At 36.2% G+C, this 18,174-nt stretch overlaps 1 long non-coding RNA gene across 1 annotated transcript; it reads right to left on the reverse strand.

Annotated features, from left to right (window-relative positions):
* Positions 1–4,994: 4,994 nt before the first annotated feature.
* On the reverse strand, positions 4,995–17,779 carry LOC111551041. Its single transcript, XR_002734253.1, has 4 exons — positions 17,697–17,779; positions 16,973–17,099; positions 7,391–7,462; positions 4,995–5,652 (listed from the first exon to the last, which is right to left on the reverse strand). It is a non-coding gene; the product is annotated as an uncharacterized LOC111551041 (long non-coding RNA).
* Between the last annotated feature and the right edge of the window lie 395 nt (positions 17,780–18,174).

An 18,174-nucleotide genomic window follows, 5' to 3' on the forward strand; every position in this document is an offset into this window, starting at 1 on the left:
CAGTGAGAGATGTCTATACTATCAGTGAGAGATGTCTATACTGTCAGTGAGAGATGTCTGTCTATACTGACAGTGAGAGATGTCTATACTATCAGTGAGAGGTGTCTATACTGTCAGTGAGAGATGTCTATACTGTCAGCGGGAGATGTCTATACTGTCAGTGGGAGATGTCTGTCTATACTGTCAGTGGGAGATGTCTGTCTATACTGTCAGTGAGAGATGTCTACACTGTCAGTGAGAGATGTCTGTCTATACTGACAGTGAGAGATGTCTATACTATCAGTGAGAGATGTCTACACTGTCAGTGAGAGATGTCTGTCTATACTGACAGTGAGAGATGTCTATACTATCAGTGAGAGGTGTCTATACTGTCAGTGAGAGATGTCTATACTGTCAGTGAAAGATGTCTATACTGTCAGTGAGAGATGTCTACACTGTCAGTGAGAGATGTCTGTCTATACTGACAGTGAGAGATGTCTATACTATCAGTGAGAGATGTCTATACTGTCAGTGGGAGATGTCTGTCTATACTGTCAGCGGGAGATGTCTATACTGTCAGTGAGAGATGTCTGTCTATACTGACAGTGGGAGATGTCTATACTGTCAGTGAGAGATGTCTGTCTATACTGTCAGCGGGAGATGACTATACTGAAGTCAGCAGCACTTCAAGTTTCCAGGGAAGTGACTGCTTCTGCCTAGAGGGGATTTCAGGGGCACGTGGAGGGCAGATGGGCCAGAGGCATCATCAAAAGTGACTAACCAGCCAGGGATAACCCAGGTGCCCATCATCCTGGAGAGGATGCCTGAAACACAACTAACTGGGAGAGAAACTACAGAAGGAAGAAGAGACTATGGAAAATAATGCAATCCAATGTAGGCACATCGATTTCAAAGCCTCTGTAGACTATCCAGTGTGAAATGCTCACTAGGAAAACTCAAACAATCTGAAGAGTCTAAAATCTAGGGGGTATGGGAGCGGTCCAGGCTAGTGGGAGCATCAGGAGTCTTCAGTATACAGATGGTATTATGTGTTGTAAGTGTGTTCCCCCAAAACATGTTGAAGTGCTATCTCCCAATACCTCGGAATGTGACCTCATTTCAAGATAGAGTTGTTACAGGTGTAATTAGTTCAGATGAGTTCGTACTGGAGTAGGTTGGACCCCTAATCCCATATGACTGGTGTGTTTATGAGAAGATGCCGGTGTGAAGTCAGAGACGCACAGGGAGAAGGCTACATGAAGGCCTCCATAGAGGCAGAGCCTGGAGTGGACCGGAGTGACGCAGCTACAATGCAAGGGTGGCCAACAAACACACACCAGCAGCTGGACAGGGCGGGGAGGGATCCTACGCGGACTCTCTGGGGAACGCAATCCTCTGGACACCTTGATTTCGGACTTCCAGCCTCCCGAACAGTGAGAGGACAAATTTCAGTTGTTGTGCGCCACTTAGTTTGTGGTATTTTGTTCTGGCAGCCCCAGGAGAGTAACACAGATGGTCGCTGAAATTGTGAATACCAGGAGCCTGTGTAGCGAAGGGCAGAGGTAACAGGAAGTTCAGCAGGTGAGGAGCAGGTGGAGGAAATGTGCCTGGGGTCACCTGAAAGAACAGGGAGGAGCTGGAGAATGCAATCACCAACCACCACCCCCACCCCCACCCCCACTGCCCCCAGATGGCGTCCCAGAGCGGAAGCAACTTCACTTAGGCGTGGGAATAGTGGAAGATGCTGATGAAAACAAGGCAGCTTGGGAAAAATGGGGGCTGATTTTTTTTTTTTTTTTTTTTGGCCTATCTGAAAGGCTAATTAGAAAGTCAATAGCTATCAATCAGGATGTGTAAATGGATTGGAAAACTAGTGTTGTATTCCTTCCTTCCTGTGAGTGCAGCCTAACCTATTTGTGATGCAACATGCCTGTTTGACATTTATTTCCTTTCCTTTAAAAATGTAGCGTGTCTCTATTTAAAACAATATTAGTCTTGGCATCGTTTAGCTCTTGTGTACACTACTGTCAAATATGTGAGAGAGAGAGAGAGAAAGAGAGGAAACGTCCTTGGCTCAGACTATAACGAATGTATGTGACAAAAATTTCCATCGGCCAATGTTTGCCAAAAGAATGTTATAAGCTTGAATTATTTTATGCAATTTATAAACATGTTTAAATGAAAAAAGTTTTCCTTTTACTCTGCCTTATGAATGTATTTGTGTTTGAATTTAGAAGACAGGAAGTAACCCACCTTTGGGAATAGCACTTAAAAAGCAGGCATCTCTTCCCTTCTTCCCAATATTAAATAATTTGCTTTCTCTTTCCTTTATTTTTTGGTATGCAAGTTTTGATACTGTGTTACACGCAAAATCAAAATAGAAACAATCTATTAAAATTTGTTTTTTGAAAAAATGAATAGTAATTAGAAATTTTAGTTTCTCATAGCCAAGGGCTCCTTGGACTTCTGAAAGAATTCCAAAGACATCAACCTTGCCACCAACCTAAAATTCTTCCTGCTGGCTGTGTCAGCAGTCCTGAGTTTTGTTTGCCGCCTGGTGTCTCTTGAAACTCATGAAAAGCCAGATTGCTCCAACAAACATTCCAAAGCCTAATCCAAATTTTGGAATTCTGAAGAGCTAGTAGTATTTAAATACAACCCTCTTTTTAAACATACATTATCCAAGAAAATCAGGTTCCTAATGGTCGATCCATAGCTGTAGCCTTTGATCAAAGGTATTGAAATTGTATTAAGTGGCTAATGGAAAGTAAAGATTCCCTTATTTTTCCTGTGATTTTTCTCATGCTGATTATCAACCTTATTATGATTACTTTGTGCTGTATAATTGGGCATAGAGCTAGGGCTCTGTTCTGAAAATATATTTGTTGTTGGCAGCTGTTCCATTATCTTATGTATATATTCTTCCTGTATTTGAATTTATGTTTTCTGGGTCTCTTCCCAGAACTAGATGGATTGCTTAGGATAGGACAAAGAAAGACAAAGTTTTTGCACATGAATCTCTGAAATCCAAGAAACTAATGATGTGCTTCATTCTTAGAAGATGTGTTGAAGTGCAGTGACCTAGCTTTCTGCAGTACTTCAGCGAATTTCACTGCATGAAACAAAAGTATCTGCAGAGATTATTTGTCTATGCATTTTACAAGATTGGGCTTATAGAAAACATAATGTCATACCAGCAAGTTTGCTATTTTTATATTTTATCCTGGCACTTTTTGCAGTTAATGATAATATTTTACATGATCACTTTTCAATTTTTAAAGTGTGTTGGCAAACAATAATTCATTGCCTTTTTGAAACACATGTGACTTGTGAGTTATAAAGGGGAACTATTGTTCTTATTTTTCAGATGATATTCAGACCGGTTAAGTGATGTCCCTGAAATACACAGTTACTAAGTGAAAGCTCGAACATAGGGCCTTAGTTCTCTCCCCTGGCAACACAGTCAAACCATATCAGGAGCTTTTTAAAATAAATAGCAATGCCTGGGCCCCACTCTAGTCCAATTCAATCAGAACCTTTGAGTCAGTGTCAGGCACTACATTGTTAAAAAGTTCTCCTGGTGTGTCCACATGCATTCAGGGTTGAGAGCGTTGCTCTGGCAAAAAGAAACTCTCAGTTTATTATTCATCCAGTTCCATGTCAATTATTATCTGAAAAAAAATTATTTTATTCTTAAAATTCCATAGAGTTGTCATGAGTATTGGATGAGCTGATATGCATGAAGTGCTTGCGACAGCGCCTGGTACACAGTACAGGCTCCATGAGTGATGACCGTCATCACTGTCATCGTCATCATAGAGAAAGCACTTCTTGGACAATTTGACTCGAATTACTCTTGGACTGAAAGAGAGTCGAATGTGGTTCATGAAATTTCCTCAATGCGGTATCTTTTGCTGATCCAAAATAAAGTCATATGGAACACAGGAATGATAGAGATAGGGAGAAATGGAATTAAAACCCACCTTCTTAGTGCCACTTTTATTTCTAATTTTATTCAGATAGTAACCAGTAACCATGTAAACTGTCAAATAGTCAGATTCCACCAATAAGATTCAAATAAAATCAAATGACTAATGAAAACATTAGATTACCTCAGAAAAGTAAGGTATATTCAAGCATCATTATATGTTTCAGTTCATGAAAAAGGATTTTCCTAAATACATACACTTTTTACATAATGCAAAACATCTGATTTAACCAAATCTTTGCCAATCAATAATTAGATAGATTTTATTGACAAATGCATCATAATAAAGCAAAACCTTCTTTTGTATCAATTGCTATAAAATCTGGAAAATGGAACAAGTGCATAGCTTGCATGGCTCTATTTTTGGCAAGTATTCTATTTTACATGCTTTTTAGACTTTATTAAATAAATTGGATGATTATTCCTTAATAACAAAAATCTCATTATCGCCTCCTGGAAATTATCATGGCACTGAAAAAACCTTTTTTTATATGGAATGTAAACTGTTAGATTAATCAGATTCCCTTTTATCTGAAAACCATGTGCCCAGCAATCTAATGGAAACAATAGATGTTATTCTGATTTAGTGAGACTTTGGCTTCAGATAGGACATATTTATTAGCAAAAGGTAGAATGTCAGCTGGATTGTAACTATTTGCTTTATCTTCTGTAATAGAACACCACTATGAGATTCCGGATCAGATATGTAGATTTGAATGGTGGAGAAAATCTCTGCATGGCCCAAAATGCCTTTCTCAATAAGTTCAATGGTACTACGTTTGTCTCTAACTCAATCGGAAATGTCTTCCGTTAGTTCCAACTGTGGGTTAGAGCTGCAGTTCCCTGATTGCAGAAACAGCAAAATTTACCAAACATTTTCAGTAACATATGCACAGCAGAATTATAAAACAATAACATTAAAGTTAAACCAGGCAAAACTACCATCTACTACAACCAACATTTCATTACAGAAAGGTCATTTTAACAACAAAAATAGAAAAAAAAAAAAAACAAAACATGAGCCTAGACGCAGTCCCTTAAAGTGATTAAATTTAGTCTCATGAAACTCGTTACAATGGTCATTATTTCCCTCTTCTTTTGTAGGTTGGATTAAAGCTTCGCCATAGTTACTAAGATTTGGAAATCATTCTCCAACACTGTAAAAATGGGAATATGGTCTCCCACTGCCTATTATTCAGCCGTATATTTGCTATGTGGAAAGAAAGAGAGTGTGCTCAGGGATTCCTTCAGGCTCTTCCCATTAGAACATCAGCATGAATTCATTTATGAGTTGACCTTATTGCTGTGTAAGAAAACATAGAACACCTGACCATGAGGGGATCAAATATTGAGCAGTATAATTTAGAATTGAGAAAGATATAATTGGCAAATGTCACTGACATGTTTTAGGAGGCTAACCGTGAACGATAATAGGCCACTTCGAGTGCAAGGCTGTGAGCAGGTGAGGGGCCACCTGGAGAGCTCTGGGGAGAATGACTTTGGGGTAGGATGGGTGTGGAGCATAGTTTCCACTGTCCCTCCACAGAACTTGGCTTCTTCCCAATCACAATGGCTTCAGGAAGAACCATGTGGAGCATAGTTTCCACTGTCCCTCCACAGAACTTGGCTTCTTCTGAATCACAATGGCTTCAGGAAGAACCATCTCTCCTTATGACTGTTTCATCCTTAGAATAAGATATCAAAAAAACCAATGAGTTTAGAGGCAGGACATCTGGAATGATGGAATGAGGAGTCCATCAGATCCTCTCCCCAGCAAAACAACCATTTAACTGGAATTAAAAACTATAAAAATCAATTATTTAAAGTTCATGGAAGTTTTCTTAAGGATATACAGCAAATGGTGAAACACTTATTTTTAAAAATCTTCTAAATATTAGTTAAGAACAGTGACAGCCTACAGTGTTTGAAACACAACTCTCTTCCCCACCACAGGTCAATGTTACAGAGGCTCTACTTGGGTGTTCCACTAAAGGTGGGTACAGCCAAGAAGATAGGGTCTCTCTGCACCCCCAGCTCCTAGCTTAGGAGCTTATAATTCCATTTCCATTTCCATGGGAATGGAAAGTCAATAGGGCTTTTCATCCCCACCTGCCCCATGTTGCAGACAGGCATGACCAAGAGGACAGGATCTTGCTTTCCTCACCTAGCCTCTGCTTGTATGGTAGAAGCTCTACCCTAGGTGCCAGGCCCCCAATAGTCTCTACCCCAGTTTGCTTGCAGTACAGAAGTTTATCAACAGGAGCAATCAGAGAAAACCGAAAGCTACCACACTCCTCAAGCAACCACGCTTAGTACAGGGATTGTTATTCCAGGAGAAGCAGGTAGCTATCCCTGCCTCCAGCTTCTGCATGGTAGCTCAGAAGTACTGCTCAGTAAATATGCTACCTAAAAAAGAAGAGAGTATGCCTGAACAGAATCTGGAGAGACCTAAATAAATGGAGAAGTATACTATGTTCATGGATTAGAAGACACAGTAATGAAAGATGTCCTTTCATTTGAAATTGATTTACAAATTCAGTGCAATTTCAATAATATTCCAAGGAGGTCTTTCAGAGAAATGGTGTGTGTGTGTGTGTGTCCGTGCATGCACATATAAATCTTATAATGACATTTTTACAATTATATATATGCATATATATGTATATGTTTAAATGCAAAGAATCTGAAAGAGCTAAAACAATGTTCTATAAAAGGAACAGAGTTTGAGTATTGAGTATTTACACTAACTGATTTTAAGATTTACTATAATGTTAGGGTAAACAAGAGAGGGTAGTATTGATATAATGATGACAAAATAGATCACTAGAATGGAATAGAGTATAAAGTAGACTCACATATACATGGTCAATTTATTTTTGAGCAAGATAATTAGACCTTTCAATGGGGTAAAGAAAGTCATTTATATGCTGGAATATCTATATGAAAAATAGTGAACCCTAATCTCTAGATCCTCCACACAAAAATAACTAATTCTAGATGAATTATAAACCTAAATATAAAAGCTAGAATCAGAAATCTTCTAAAAGAAATTGTAAGACACTATCCTTGCAATCTCAGAATGTGCAAACATTTCTTAGAACACTAAAAGCATTAATAATAAAAAATTATAAATTGGAAATCATAAAAACTACAAATTTCATTTCTAAAAAGATGTTAAGACAATAAATTGTTAAGTCATATATTAGAAAACAATATTGCAATGCATATAACTGACAAATGACTTGCATCCAAAATACACAAAGAACTCTTAGAAATCTATAAAAAGACAACCCAATAAAAGTAAAAGAGATTTAACAGACATTTAACAAAAGAAAGTACATGAAGAACAAATGAACAAAATATCACATCATTAGTCCAATAAATAAAAACTAAAACCATAGTGAAATACCATACTACACTTACCAGAATGGTTACAGTAAAACAATTGGTAATGTCAAGTGTTGGTCAAGATGTGGACCGCTATCGTAGATATTGCTGAAGAGAATATAAAATGGACACTTTGCTTAGTATTTTTATACAAAGATAAACACAGACCTGCACCTCTCAGTAATTTAATTGTTAAATATGTACCCAAAACAAATGAAATATTTATCCACAAAAAGACTGGAACAAGAATATCCATTCTACTGTAGTTATATTCAAAGTAGCCAAAAACTAGCAGCAATCAAAATGCCTATCAACAGGAGAATAGATTACTACATCTTGGTTTATTCATACAATGGAATACCACTTGCTAATAAAAAGGAATTTACTGTTTTTGTTTATTTATTTATTTATCTTTTATTTTTGAGATGGAGTCTCATTCTGTCACTTAGGCTGGAGTGCAGTAGAGTGATCTTGGCTCACTGCAACCTCCACCTCCTGGGGTTCAGGCAAATCTCTTGCCTCAGCCTCCCAAGTAGCTGGGACTACAGGTGTGTACCACTACACCTGTCTAATTTTTATAGTTTTAGTAGAGACAGATTCTTGCCATGTTGGCCAGGCTGTTCTCAAACTCCTGACCTCAAGTGATCTGCTGGCCTCGGGCTCCCAAAGTGCTGAGATTACAGGCATGAGCCACTGCACCCAGCTATTTACTTTTTTAATTGACAAGTGAAAGTTGTATATATTTATGGTACACAACGTGCTTTTATATATGTGTACACTGTGAAATGGCTAAATAAAACTATTTCACATATGCATTACCTCTCATACTTACAGTTTTTTTGTGGTGAGAATACTTAAAATCTACTCTCTTAGAAATTTTTGAATATACAATATCTTGTTATTAACTACAGTCCCCATGATGTACATAGATCTCATAAACTTATTCCTTCTATCTAATTGAAATTTTGTGTCCTTGACCAACATCTCCCCAATACTTCCATTCCCCAGCCTCTGGTAACCACCATTTTACTCTGTTTCTCTAAGTTCAACATTTTTGCAATTTACATATGTTTTTAATCATGAGGTTTTTTTCTTTCTGTGCCAGACTTATTTCACTTGACGTGATGTTGCCTAGGTGTATGCATGTTGTGGCAAATGATAGGACTTTTTTAAGGCTGAATAGTATTTTGTTGTATATATATACCACATTTTCTTTATTCATTTATTCACTGATGCACACTCAGATTGATTCCACGTCTTGACTATTGCGAATCATACTGCAAATAACATGGAAGAGTGGATATCTCTTCAACATCCTGATTTCAATACTTCTGGATGTATACCCAGTAGTGGAATTGCCGGATCATAAAGTAATTCTATTTTTAATTTTTGAGAAACCTCCATACTGTTTTCCATAATGGCTCTAATAATTTACATTCCCACCATCATCAATGTACATGGGTTCCATTTTCTCCACATCCTCACCAACACTTATCTTTTACCTTTTTGATAACAGCCATTCTAACAGGTGTGAGGTGATACTCCTTGTGGTTTTAATTTACATTTCTCTGATGATTAGTGATTTAGAGCATTTTAAAATACACAGACTATCCCAAGGTAATCCAGTAACTAAATAACTAAACACCAACAGTCAACTGAGGTGACATTAAGGCACAGAATCTGTAATGGCCTCAGATAAAAGGGATTGAATTGTTGGAGTAAATAGAAAATGTAGTTGAAAATATGGATGCCATAATGTAATGAGATGTGAACTTAGGGATCTAGATCTTGTCTGCCATTGTATGCCTAGCACCTAACAAGGTGTTTAGTCCACATTAGAAGCTCAATAAATGTTAGTTAAGGATAGGTTGAATGAATTACTGTTTTTCACAGAAACATCATTCCTAAAGAGACCTTAAAAAGATCAGGTCAACTTTTCAATCATTATAGCAAATTTTCTAACTTGCTTCCTCTTCTATATGATAGATTTCACAAAATTAAGACAGTAACAATGCTTCTCCTTAGTCTTATTTTCTTCGAGGCTACATGCCCTCTTCAACTGGTTTTGCTAATACATCATTTTTAAATAGTAAACAATTTTGCTTGCACTACCCTGGATAATCTCTGCATCTTTTAAAATAGAGCACCAAAATTTAAATAATATAATTTTGTAGAAGCATAATCTGTGAAGAAGACTGGGAAGTTATTATATTTTAAAACCTGAATAATTTTATTCTATTAATTCTATCTAAAAACAGAGTTGATATTTTTCCTCCCATTTCTAAAAACATGCTATTTCAGTATATGGTCATTGGAAAAAAAAGATCGGTAGCTGTCCTTTAAAATCCATCCTTTCCTTTTCAATGGTAATAACATCGTCATCTCGTAATACATAATTGCTTAGCTAGATCACATTTCTGAACTTTTCTTGCAGTTATTTGTGGCAATATGACTATGTTCTCACTAATGAAATGTGAACACAAGGGTTGTAGACCATTTCTGGACTCAGAAACAAAGTCTTCAGAGCTGTGTCTTCTCTTCCCTCCTCCCACTGGCTGGGGTCCAGATGTAATGACTGAGCTTCAACCACACAGAAAATGGTAATGGTAGCAGGCATGACAGAGCAGAAAACAGGAAGGAGCCTGGGCCCTGAATGACTTTAGAGGGTAGAGTTTTCCCATTAACCTGAACTTCCCACCTTAGAATTGTTGTGTATGAGAAAAATGAACGTCCATATTCTTTAAGTCATTATATTTTGAGATCAGCTGGAATCCATTGTTTAGCTAGCTGATTTTACTAGCCAACCAATAAGCATCTCATATGTGTTCTCTCATGCACTGCTGTTAAGACACAGCTGGTTTATACTAAATTTATTTATATAGCATACCATAGCATAGCATAAAAAACATGCGTCAAAGTCTACTACTACCCACATCTCAAATTCAGACCATGAAAAAGACACTTAAAGTTAAGTAAATGACCAGTTTAATATCATCAGGTCCTTGCAATACATACTGTTTTAAATATTAACCTTAAAGAAGGGTGTAGATATGCACTGTGTTCTTCAAGAAACATGACTGATAATTGGATATGGGTTATACATCCTGGATCTAGGCTTAAACATACCTAATCTGGTAGACATTGATGTTATTCTGCAGGACAGTTTCTATAAAATGGTGTGGGAAAAATATGTTGGATTTGAGATTTGTATGAGATAAGTAAGAACAGTCAGTGAGCATGGACTATTTTTGTCTAAGACGTTTAACAATGTACTTTATAGTAAGATAAGCACAGGTTTCTAATCCACTCTCAGAACTTTACCAAAATGACTAACATTCATTCTGAAAACTCTAGAGCAGAGGCCTTAACAAAAGAAGAGTTTTTGGTTGACAAAGTACTAATGGAGCCAGGACAAATGGAAAAAGGAAGCTGCAGTGTGCCTGTTTACGAAATATTATTTTACTTAACATTGCTACTCTGCCCTCTGTAAACGCTGAATTTTTGTCTGTATAGTCTATGCTGTATTGCTAGTTTAATGCCTGGCACATTGTAGGTGCTCAATACTTATTTGTTATAAACAAATAATTGAATATTTATTTGTAACATCCAAGAGTGTAGCAAACAAAAAATAATTTCTATCCAATGCATTGACATACAGCAGGCCTAGAGAGACCTCTTTCATAGTCAAGGGAAATGATTGTGCAAGATGGCTTTCAGACTGCCAAGAAAGAAGGATATTCAGAATAGGAGAAAAAATAAGGAAGGACTGGAAAAATTCTGTGTGAAAGTTGGACTTTATGATATAAAAAATAAAAAGTTGTGACAGGTACAGATAAAAAGAGACTTGGCTGAGAAGGAAGCATCACACAGCAGAGAGAAAGTGGAACGTTCATGTTACCATTAAGATAGGTACTGAGTGACGACTCATGAACCCATACAGCAAAAACCCATCAGACATATGAGGAAGTTGTCAAAGATACAAAATAGTAGTGAGAAATGTAAATGCCTCTCTCAGTCTGACAGAGGTCAGCTTCGACTGCAGGTGACCAGAGCCCATCCTGTTTCCCAGTATGTTTCCTGCTGCCTTCATTACACCTAGCACTAAACAGAGAGTCAATTATTATCTGTTGAACGATAAAACGAAGCAAATAAACAGTGAAAAAGGAAGAAAGGAAATACGAGAGGCAGGGAGGAAGAAGGGAGAGTGGGAAGGAAAAAAAGGTGAATTATCACCATTTCATTATATAGAAGAATAAAATAATACAACCAATAAGGTTGAACCAAGATATTCCTATTTATTTCAATCTCTGTACAGTCTCATTTAAATATTTATGAATACCATGTATTATGCCACAAAATGTTTGATGAATGCCCCAAAAGCAGTAGATTTAAGTCAGGACAAAACCATTCTCCCACATAACTGAATGAAAAAGAATTCAAAGTATAATTATAGAAAGTGTAGAAATTAATAAGGATGATATATTGCTGAAAATGGATAATACTATCCTCAAAACTCATTAAAAATATTAAAAACTTTCATTTATAAACAAAATTACATACATATGGACAACTAAATAGTCAAATCAAGAAGCTGAAGGAAAACAAAATAAACCTGGCATCATAAGGGAAGACATATAAATTTAATAAAAATAATTTTAAATTGAATAATAGCTTGTTAATAAAAATATTGAGTCTTAAGATATTAACAAAATCATTTTTCTTCATGTATAATCAAGAAATAAAAAGCTTTCAAATTCACACAGAATTAGGATTAAGAAGACATAAAAATAGGCATTAGTGAGATTAATAAAATAAGAACATAACATATATAATTCTGTGGGAATTAAATTTATTGGTTAAACATTAATTACCAAAAGAGACTAAAAGTGATATAGTAGGCTTAGCTCTGGCCTAAAGTTTTCAAAGAAAGAAAAGTATTTTCCAATAGAGATAGAAAGCCCGAGTTATTAAATTGGCAATATCTTTCACACTTTCAATAAACAGCTTCCACACTTGATATAGAAAATATTCCAGAATCACTAAACATATGGAAAAATAGATTACGGGGAATTAAAGGAAATACAAAAAATTACAGGCTAATATCACTTATCAAGACAGACAGAGCATGCCAGCCAAGTTCAGCAGACTATTCATAGAATTTATTCCAGACATTCAGGAGTGCTTTATAATCAGAAAATCCCCCCACACTGATCATTGTATTAATAAGTGAAAAGGGTAAACTATTTTACCATGAGAAATGACCAAAAACTGCTGCATAAAATTTAACATCCCTAAATTTGGGATGCACTGATGCTTCTTTAACATAACAAAGCCATTTCAGATCAACAGATAATATGCTATTGTATGAAGCAACATCATAAGAATTTTATTAAAGTTATGAATAAGTTCATAATGCCTGTTTTATCACCATTATGTTATACTGTATGTTTGATTGTCTAATAATGTAATAAGACATGAAAAAGAAAAAAAAAGAATTGAAGAAAGGCAGAATTATTATTCCCTGATGATATAACAGCCTAAGAAATGAAGAGTCAACCGAAATCACCTAAAAGTATTAATACCAATAAAACAATACCAACAACTATAAAATAATCAATTAGAAAATTACCAGGAAATCAAACCACAAAAATATTGAAAATATACATTTATATATAAAGAAACTTAAAATTGGGAAACTCTTATAGGCAAAAGGTAAAGAATAAAATTATTAAAGAAATGCCTAAGAGACTTGACTATATCAAAAGACACAGTGAACAAAATTCAGTATCAAGAGAGAAAATGAGCAAAATATTTTTATGTAGGACAAAAACGTAATAGACATAATATGTAAATATGTTATAAATTAATACAAAAACAAATTCTTCAGTTTTAAAAGTGAAGAAAAGGCAGCAACTGACAATTCAAAAAGGTGAAACAAAAATGGTCTACAAGCAGGTGATTACGAAAAGTTTTTAAAACATGCATTCCAGTTTGACCTTATAATTTCCCTTTGAATGATTTGTACCCAGGAGTTAATTTAAAATGTGCCAAAGATTTGGTCACCAGAATTTTATACTCAAAGCTCTTAGAAAAACTGAAAATTAGTAACAAGTAAATTTCCAATATTAAAGGATCAAATAAAATAAATGATGCACATCCTGTTCATGAGAAGTACATCATAAAAGATTTTCAAGATTTAGTTAGTCAATGAGATCACTTGGACACAGGAAGGGGAACATCACACACCAGGTCCTATTGTGGGGAGGCGGGGGGGGGAGGGATAGCACTAGGAGATATACCTAATGTAGATGATGAGTTAATGGGCGCATGTATACATATGTAACAAATCTGCATGTTGTTCACATGTACCCTAGAACTTAAAGTATTAAAAAAAAAAAAGATTTAGTTAGTAAAAAAGCAAATTGCACAACGTTCCATACAGCATTAGTCCATCTTTGTCATACTGAAATCTATATTTTTGAAGCAGAATAAAGTATCAGCAGTGATTATCTTTGGACTTAAATGACTTTACATTTTTTCTTTATTATTTTCTACTTTTTCTACAACTAACTTCTAGTAGTTTCATAATAAAAGTATTTTTACTTATGTTTTAAAATATGCATATGTGTATATTAACATTAAAGTAAAGATGTCACGACGAGGAAATATGAGATAAATAACACTGTTACCAAAAATAGAACAGAAAAAAATGAAAAAAAAATGTGAGCAAGAATAAAGTCACAGTCTGATTCCTGGGGAACAAAAACGATTACATAAAGAATCTGTGTCTGGTAAACTGGAAGATTTTTTGAAAATAAAAGGTATTTATCTTATAGAGAATAATTGATCACTATTTTTCTGGCAACAAAACTTTAAATTCTTGAGAACTCAAAATATATCTCTTTCAATCTAAATAATTTTAATTCTTTGTATCTTTAAAAAGTCTTTTTTAATATATAAAAAGTAATCTCTAATATTCCAGTCGTTTCAAATTCATTTCATTGTGTTCTTTTGGACACATTTCAAAGCTTCTCAGAAAGGGATGCCTGAATGTTATGCAAATGACTTCACGTAAACACGGATACCCAGTGCTTCTTCCATGGCCTGTGAACATAGCACCACAAGATTCCTTGACCTCCAGTGTTGTGGGCCTCTTGAGTTAGATAGGAAGTTGCTTCTAGAAGCACGGGCTCTAGTAGCACAAGCTCCAGAATCCACTTCCTGGGTATGAATCTCAGCTCTGTTTCTGATTTGCTGTGGAAGCTTGGTGAGCTTACTCACTGCATCTTGCCTCTCCTGAGTTATAAGAACCTATCACCACACCCAACACATCAGAAGTCGTAACTATTACGAATTCACATTCACTTCGTAGTCTTAGGCTAGGTCTGAGTAGATGCTGCCATAGATATTTTACTACAGTTTTCCATCTTATAGTTGTTTTAATCCCCAACTCAAGATCATTATGATTTATAAGTTTGTTATCCAGGGTGTTCGTTTTCCTTGGAGAGTGCCTGCATCAGCAAAAGTAATGAGCATTTTTTTTTCATCCTAGTAAATGCTAAACAGTACTAGCCCCAATTGGGCACCATCTTTCTGTCCTTGCCTGCGATCAACTTAAGCCAATAATGTGTCAATAAGGATATCTTCAGCTTCATGAAAGAAAACCCTAACACAAGTTGGCTTAAACAGAAAAGTAATTTACTTTCTTATATGGCAAGAGGCTTCAAGGGTCTGCAGTGCCGGCTGATGGGGCAGCATGGTGGAGAACTGAAGGGCTTGGGTTTACTTCATCTCCCTGCTCTGCAGTGCTCGGCAGGCCTGCTTTGTCCCAGGCTCACCCTGATGGCCAGAGCAGTTGAGTCACATGTGAACAAGACAGCATCCAGGAAAAGAAAGCAATTATATCCTGTTTTATGAACTCAGGAGCAAGGAAACTCTTCTTCAACCCCCTATCAGAGAGAAGTTCCACTAGCTAGACCAAAATGGCATGACCATCTCTAAATCAAGACTAAGAAAGGTACCAGGTGTCCCACGATTGGCGTAGGCTAGTCAGGATTCACCGCAGCAGCTGCAAAAGGACGTGGATGAGCTTCCCCTGAAACTCATGGAGAAGCACAGACATGGCCACAGAATTGGGAGGCTGTCCACACAAGAAAGGAAGGGAAGGCATGGATGTGGAGCTGGCAGCCAGCAGTGGCTGCTGCAATTGGCTCATGAATGGTTTATTGACCATAACTTTATTTTTTTAAAGTTCAGTTAGCTAGCTAATGGATGAGCTAAGGGGAGCACATCAGGTCCAACACTTGGCTATTCACTTAACATGAATATTAAGTTCAAGAGAGACAATCTCTTAGTAATTACATAATGTTGGAGAAAAATGCCCATAAAACTCAAAAGCATGCCTTGTCACCTAATTAATTTTAAAATTCTGTTTAATTTTCTGGGTGACTTTCTCATCCAGTTCTTTGAAAAATGTATATTATATAAATGCATAAACACACACCTATAATTAAATGGTACATGTGTTAAACATATTAACTTATGTATTATAGATATGTTTTCATTTCTATATAATTTAATATATATTATGTGCATAAATATATATTAATGTGTATAGTTTAAAAATCAAATTTAGATTCGTTTAACACTATTAGAATAAAATAAATGCATATGAAATGACACAGAGGCATCTTTGCCCATGGAAAGAGATACGATTACTTCAATATTGTAATAAATGTTTGCTCACCACTGGGAAATGTAATAGAGAAGGAATAGTCTCCACCTTATGGGCCTTATCTGTTAGCAATTTTCAAAGTTACAGGCTCTATTTACACTCCAAAGTTTTTATTTGCATTAATGAAAGAAGATTCACCCTCAAAATTTATTTTAACTAATCAGAAATCCCCATGGCTTGGTTTTCTTGATGAATATCTGAAAAGAACAAGTTAAGAATGTTAAGAAACTCAAACCTCAAATAGAGAAACTTAGAATGGTATAAAAATAATTACCAACTCAACATTGATGTCATTAGAACACAAAAAAATGAAGGTTGTAATAGCTTTTAACAAATTATTTCTATATTACTCATGTCACCACAGCCCCTTGAAGCCTCTTGTCATATGAGAGAATAAATATTACAGGAGTATGCATGGGGAAATAGAAGAGTTTGTGATAAATTAATATATTAGGAAATATCCTTTAAGCTATAAAACTCACATTGAAACTCTCTGTACAAGATACAAGTTCCTTTTTCTCAGGTTCTCTCTTTATATTATGAGCCCCCAATAAAAGTAAATGTCAGGAATGAGAAACAGATCTAGATTGAAAAATAGAAATGAACACTAAATAGTCTTTAGATGAAAGCTAAAATTCAAATAATAACTATTACATTGGCTCTTTGCATTTATTTACAATTTCTAAATTTAGTAATATCTGCAGGAATCTATTTCTCACATGTACGAGGAAAACAGACTTGCTGTCATGCTACACCCACAGTGTTTGCTTTAAGAACAACATTGTCCTCTGCTATGGACTTTAAGAGTTAACAAATAAATGAACACTGCTTATCTTCAAATTACACACCACTCAGCATGTGGCATCCATGTATCAGAGCCTTACCTGATAGATACTGGTGAGCAAGAGGACATGGGCATCATCTTTCAGTGAAAAAATCAGCAAAAATCAGAGTTGGCTGAGCCAGCCAGTTGCCCCTCTCTGTCCCTGTCGCCACTGACCTGCCTCCAGTCTTAGAAACATGATATTTAAACGTTATCCCACTGAATAACTCACATAGTACAAAAATGCATGTTCCAAGAGTTGCTTGAATGACTCTTCTGTAGATTTTTTTTTACACAAATTGTTTTTTCTTTCAGGTAAATTTACAGCAGTCAATCCTATATTAAACCTGGCTGATCAATTTTAATGAAATGACCTAAGTCATAATAACTTTTTTTAATTTAAAAAAACCCTCTTTCATATCACAACAAGGAAGTATTTATTTGCCTTAGGTCCTAGCCTCCACCTGCTCCTAAATAAAGCAAACATGGTGCAATAATAGTGACATTTTTAATTGTGCTGTTTTCCTTTAAAATCCTGGTTTGTATATCATGCTTAGACGAGGTCAAAACAAGTGTCCCCGTGGGATGTGCTAACCTGGGGCCCCAGAGCTTGGCAGGTATTATGCAAAGGGTGGAGAAAAAAAAATCATGACAAAGAAGATTATTACAGCCTAGAGCATGGAGACTATGGGTTTATCATTCTTTATTTTTTCATCATAAATAAAATTACTTTAAACTCCCCCCTTGACCCTGTCCTACCATGGAGCTAGTCACCCACTGCTTACCTTCCCTCTCCACTGCTTGGAAGGACACTTCAGACCTGATGCTTTCCCTACCTAACCCTCCAGACCTGACGACCTGATGTCTAACATCCCATTTTCCTCTAAGTTCCCTTTTGAAGGTTATCGGTGATGTGCTAATCTCCAATTTCAAATGCTTCATGTAACCCTTACTTCACTTCCTTCCTCTGAAGAATCTGACCACGCCATCTGCCCAGTAAACCCACATGCACAAGAGTGGCCTTAAAACTCTTTTCTGCTTGGGACCAATGATATCGTACACACAAACCTATTTCACCTTCTATGTCTGTGCCCACCGTTTTTAGGTGCAATGCAGATGTTTACACTCTAAACATGAAAATAACGGCTTCCTACCCTGAGAGGCAGGAACAGCATGGTGATAAGCAATTGTGCTTAACCGGTCGTCCTGGAGTCAGGACAGAAGCCCGTGACCTTCATGGTGCGTCTGTGTGTTAGAAAGAGA

The sequence above is a fragment of the Piliocolobus tephrosceles genome, chromosome 18 (genome assembly GCF_002776525.5).
Source record: "Piliocolobus tephrosceles isolate RC106 chromosome 18, ASM277652v3, whole genome shotgun sequence".
Classification (NCBI taxonomy): Eukaryota; Metazoa; Chordata; class Mammalia; order Primates; family Cercopithecidae; genus Piliocolobus; species Piliocolobus tephrosceles.